Source organism: Macaca thibetana, chromosome 2, assembly GCF_024542745.1.
Source record: "Macaca thibetana thibetana isolate TM-01 chromosome 2, ASM2454274v1, whole genome shotgun sequence".
NCBI lineage: Eukaryota > Metazoa > Chordata > Mammalia > Primates > Cercopithecidae > Macaca > Macaca thibetana.
This window is the reverse complement of record NC_065579.1, coordinates 84,683,870-84,689,909: the sequence shown is the minus strand read 5'-3', so window position 1 is coordinate 84,689,909 and position 6,040 is coordinate 84,683,870. Positions and strand designations below refer to the sequence as shown.

Sequence of the window (6,040 nt, the reverse complement as noted above, 5' to 3'; positions counted from 1 at the left end):
TCCAGAAAACATTAGGTGGGTGGCACGGATGTCTGTCCCAGGACCCTGAATTCCTGATTTCAGCAGTGGGCACATGATTCTGACTCCTCAAATCATAATGAGCTATCTCTATGGGAACAGTGATTGGTCTAAAGAGTAGGTCTGTAACATAAACAGTTTCAGTCAGAGTATGTACTTCCTTGAGATTGCTACTCAGAAGTTGAGAAGCCTGGAGCTCCTGGGAAACCTAGTTGCCTCCACTACCTTACTGATCATGCATTTGCAAGATTAAGTATTTCCAATATTTATTATTTTTATTATATTTATTATTTATTTTATTATATTTATTATTATAAACCACATATTATATTTTTATGCTACTATCACTGTAGTATATATTACTAGACCTGGAATAGCTAGACTAAGGTATATGCATATTTTTAAAAAAATTACTTAGATATAATTCATATATCATACAGTTAAAGTACACAATTTAATAGTTGTTAGTATATTTATAGTTGTGCAACTATCACTGATACAGAACGGCTGGGCTCCCAGCTAAACCCTACCCGTAAGCCTGGAATCACGGCCTTGAAAACAGCTGACCCTGTTTTTCTGCGCAAATGTTGCTTTTTTGGCCTGCCACGCCCCTATCCTATGGCCATAAAAAAGACTTCAGCCGGCAAATCAACAGAAGCGGCTGAGCAGTGAGCAGAGAAGCAGCAACGGAGTGCTGAAGACTAGAGGTAGACGCAGCTAACTTCAGACGGTGCGGCTTCAGGGAAAGATGATCCTCTCTCACCATCTACTTTCCAGTTTCCATCCCACCAGGAGCCACCACTCAATCAAATCCTCCGCATACACTACTCTTCAATCCGTTCATGTGACTTAATTCTTCCTGGACGCCGGACAGGCACCCGGGTGCCGAGAGGGCAGGGCTTGGACGCTGCTGTGAAGCCCGTACAGAGCCTATTCCCGCCAGAGAGGGGTGACTGGCCGGTTCCAGTATTCGTTAGCTCCGGTTCCCGCACTCGCACGCTCTGCAGCCAGGTTCCCGCCCACGAAGGGGGTTAAGGTGAAGGGAACAGTCCTGTCTCATATGGGGGCCTGTCCAGGATATGAAAAAGAGTGAGTTAAAATGAGGAACTGTCGAATTTGTGTCTTTTCCAAGACCCTGCCACCTCTCTCTTTCCTTTAGGTAAAAGGAATGTTGGCTGTTTCCTTTCACCGAGGTCTAGCCGGTCTGAACCTGAGGAGGGATACAGTGATTAAAGAAACCCATTTCAACAGAGCAAGAGACCCTTCCCCCAGGTCCCCCCAACTTAGGTAATTCAAGCTTTTTTTCTTTTCTAAGCGAGAGGATTCTTTTCCTACCTCAACTTTGTTTATGACAGGGAGGCAACAGAGGAGCAACCCCTCCTGGCTGATAATTTGGCAAAGTCTTGGACTTAAATTTAAATGAATCCATGCAGCCTCTGAAATACCATTTGTGTGTGTGTGGGGGGGGGGGCGGGGGGGAGATCTAAAACTTGTTTCTAAACTTGAGGTTGAGGCCCTAGAAAGGAAAACCAGATCTGAGGGAACAAAAGCCACGCAACAGGCCCAGTGTAAATAACTGGGCAGGACCGATTCCTGCCAATTAACCCCCTGCTTCCTGGAAGGAGGCCATGCTACACGGCATAAATGAGACCAAGGGAGCTCAAAGGTTGTCGACAGTAGGGGAGGTAGAGGCACAGATGAGTGTGGGTAATTCTTATTTTCTAGGCCCTCCCTGCTTCTGGGTGCAAGCCTCATTGGCATGCATGGGTGGCACCTGCCAAGGTTGCCGAGATTCAGACAAAAAGAAGAGAAAGGGGGAATGCCTGCTTTCTTTCTCCCTCACACCCCAAGATTTCACTGAAAGAAGAAAGGGAATGAGAGACACCAAATTCCCTCTTTCAGAATGGGCAACCAATAAACTTGACCACCTCCAGTTTAAACTTAGAAAGGCACCCTGGGACCAGGTAGCATTTTAGGGGACCTCCTGAAAGTGGCAGCTTGGTCATTTAGACACAAGAAAGAGGAAGAAGCTTTAATGACCACCATGCAAGCCCACAGACCCCAGAATTCCTAGGGTTCACCTGTTAACTGCCACAGACGTGACAAGAGCAGTTATCTCTCAAAGTTTAACTGCTCTCATACAAGGTTTAATTTCTTTCACCAGGGTGAGAGCTTGGGGTACAATGTTACTAGCGTATTTCACTTTTTATTTCTGTAATATTTCACACTAGATTCTTTCCTTGTATAATACATGTTTGATGCATGCATATTTGGCCTTGTAAAGCTTGTTTTTTCTCTCACCTAGAGGCCATCAAAGCTCCAAACAGGCAGGCAGCCAGAGACTTGGACTATGGCTCCCTTTCGCTGGGGATCCTTGGGTGGACTTCTGGGAGGAAAGGAAAGACCGGTCGTTGTCCATATTCTAATGGCAGTTAGATGTGCCTCTTCAGAGGGGTGAAATGATACAGAATGGCTTGGCTCCTGGCTAAACCGCACCCTTAAACCTGGAACCACAGCCCTGTGTGAAAACAGCTGACCCCATTTTTGTACTCAAATGTTGCTTTTTGGCCTGCCATGCCCCTATCCTGTGCGCATATATAAAAGACTTCAGCTGGCAGACCAACACAAACGGCTGAGCGCCGGGTATATGCGCAGCAACCGGAGAAGCAGCAACTGAGTGTCAGAGACTACAAATAGGTAACTAACTTCAGATAGTGTGGCTTCAGGCAAAAATCACTTTCTTCCCGCACCATCCCCTTTCCAACTCCCATCCTGCTGAGAGCCATTACCCAATAAAATCTTCCACATAACTACCCTTCAATCCGGTTGGGTGACCTAATTCTTCCTGGAAGAGCTCGGGTGCCAAGAGGACAGGGGCTTGGATGCTGCTGTAGGGCCCGCACAGAGCCTGCTCCCGCCAGAGAGGAGTGACTGGCCAGTTTCAGCGTTCACTCCCTCCAGTTCCCACACTCGCTTGCTCGCGCACACTGTCTCGCAAGGAGTGGCTAGTGGCGGGCTAAGTGAAACGAGCCACTTTCATTCCCACCCACGAAGTGGGTCAAGGGAACTATCGTGTCTCATTTCTATAATCAAGTTTAGAACATTTTTATCACCCCAAAATAATATTCTATGCTCATTAGCAGTCACTCCCCATAGCAGTCAGTCCCCATTCCAACCCCAGTCCTTGGCAACCGCTAATTTACTTTGTCACTATAGATTTATCTATTCCGGACATTTCATATAAACGAAATCATATAATGTGTTTTTTTTGTGGTGGTTTCTTTCACTTAGCATAATGCTTTCAAGGTTGATCTATGTTGAAGTGTGTATGATAATTTCATCCTTATTGCTAAATAATGTTCTACTGACTGGATATACGACAGTTTATTAATCCATTCATCAGTTGATGGTCATTTGAATTGTTTCCTTTTTTCTGGCAGTTGTGAATAATGTTGCTCTGAACATTTGTGTACAAGTGTTTGTGTAGATTAATGTTTTCATTTGGCCTGAGTATATACCTAGGATTAGAATAACTGGATCATATAGTAACTCTATGTTTAACCTATTGAGGAAATGCCAGACTATTTTCCAAAGCTGTACCATTTTACATTCCCACCAGCAATGTACAAAAGTCCAAGTTCCTCCACATCCTCACCAACACTTGTTGTTGTCTGTCTTTATATGTATGTGTATGTATATATACACACATACATATATACATACATATATAGTGCAATCCTAGTAGTTTTGAAATATCTCATTGTGGTTTTGATTTTCATTTCGCTAATGGCTAATGATGTTGAGCACCTTTTCATGTGCTTCTTGGCCATTTATACTTCATGGAAATGTCTATTCAGACAATTTGCCCACTTTTAATTTGTTATTTATCTTTTTATTATTGAGTTGTAACAGTTCCTTATACATTTAGACCCTTACCTGACATATGATTTGCTAGTATTTTCTCCAATTCCCTGGGCTGTCTATTCATTTTCTTGGAAGTATCCTTTGATGAACACAAGTTTTTTATTTTGATGGTATGATTTGTTTAATTTCTCTTTGGTTGCTTATGCTTTTGGTGATGCATCTAAAAAACCATCATTGGAACCAAGGTAAAAATATTTACTCATTTTTCTTCTAACTTTTTTTAATAGCTTTAGCTTTATATTTATGCATATATCTTGTGTTATTTTTTGTATATGGTGTGAAAAAGGGTCTAACTTCCTACATTCTTTTACATGTAGCTATATAGTTGTCTCAGCACCATTTGTGAATATTCTATCCTTTTACTCATTGAATGGTCTTGGCAACTTCATTAAAAATCAACTGACTGGGCCAGGTGTGGTGGCTCACACCTGTAATCCCAGCACTTTGAGGGGGCGAGGCAGGAGAATAGCTTGAGCCCAGGAGTTTGAGACCAGCCTGGGCAACATAGGGAGACTCTGTCTCTGCAAAAAATAAAAAAACAGCAACAAAATAGCCAGGCATGGTGTTGTGTGCTTGTGGTACCACCTGTGGTACTTGGGAGCCTGAGGTGGGAGAATTGCTTAAGCCTGGGAGGTCGAAGCTGCAGCCATGATTGTGCCATTGCACTCCAGGCTGGGCAACAGAGTGAGACCCTGTCTTTTTTTTTTTTTTTTTTTTTTTTGAGACGGAGTTTCGCTCTTTTTGCCCACGCTGGAGTGCAATGGTATGATCTCGGCTCACCGCAATCTCCACCTCCCGGGTTCAAGCGATTCTCCTGCCTCAGCCTCCCGAGTAGCTGGGATTACAGGCATGCACCACCATGCCTGGCTAATTTTGTATTTTTAGTAGAGACGGGGTTTCTCCATGTTGGTCAGGCTGGTCTTGAACTCCCGACCTTAGGTGATCCACCCGCCTTGGCCTCCCAAAGTGGTGGGATTACAGGCGTGAGCCACCGTGCCAGGCCGAGACCCTGTCTTAAAAAATAAATAAATAAATTGGCCAGGTGTGGTGACACACATCAGTAGTCCCAGCTACTCAGGAGGCTGAGGCAGGAGGATTGCTTGAGCCTAGGAGATTAAGGCAGCAGCGAGTCATGATTATGCCACTGCACCCTAGCCTGGGCAACAAAGTGAGACCCTGTTTCAAAAAAAAAAAAAAAAAAAAAAAACACTGTAAACTGAGTGGGATGGCATGTGCCCATAGTCCCAGCTGCTCGGGAGGCTGAGATGGGAGGAATTCTTGAGCTCAAAGTGTGGTGTTGCAGTGAACTATGACAGTCCCTCTGTACTCCAGCCTGAGTAACAAGGCAAGACACTGTCTTAACAAACAAATCAACAGACTGTAAATGTAAGGGATTCTTTCTACACTGTTAATTCCATTCTACTGATGTATATATCTGTTCTGTTTCATGACCATACTGTCTTTATTACAGTAGCTTTGTAGTAAGTTTCAAATGAGAAAGGGTGAGTCCTCCAATTTAGTTTTTTTCCTGATTGCTTTGGTTATTCTGAGTTACTTGAATTTCTACATTAATTTTAAGATCAGCTTGTCTATTTCTGCGAAAACTTCAGTGATATTTTGATAAGGATTGTGTTGACTCTATAGATCAGGGGAATATTGTCATCTTAATAATAGTAAATCTTTTAATCCATTATGAAATGTATCTTTATTTAGATCTTCTCTAATTTCTTTCAATAATGTTTTGTAATTTCCTGTGTATGTATCTCAGATTTTTTTTTTTTTTTTTTTTTTTCTGAGGCGGAGTCTCGCTGTCGCCCAGGCTAGAGTGTGGTGGCGCGATCTTGGCTCCCTGCAAGCTCCGCCTCCCGGGTTCACGCCATTTTCCTGCCTCAGCCTCCTGAGTAGCTGGGACTACAGGCACCCGCCACTAGGCCCGGCTAATTTTTTGTATTTTTGATAGAGACGGGGTTTCACCGTGTTAGCCAGGATGGTCTTGATATCCTGACCTCGTGATACGCCTGCCTCGGCCTCCCAAAGTGCTGGGATTACAGGCGTAAGCCACCGCGCCCAGCCATGTTGAGTCTTATTTACCTTATCC

General features: G+C 43.8%; 1 long non-coding RNA gene across 1 annotated transcript; it reads right to left on the bottom strand.

The window, feature by feature from the left end:
* Window positions 1–471: 471 nt before the first annotated feature.
* On the bottom strand, window positions 472–2,976 carry LOC126948400 (uncharacterized). Its single transcript, XR_007723429.1, has 3 exons — window positions 2,833–2,976; window positions 2,320–2,404; window positions 472–1,086 (listed from the first exon to the last, which is right to left on the bottom strand). It is a non-coding gene; the product is annotated as an uncharacterized LOC126948400 (long non-coding RNA).
* Window positions 2,977–6,040: the final 3,064 nt, after the last annotated feature.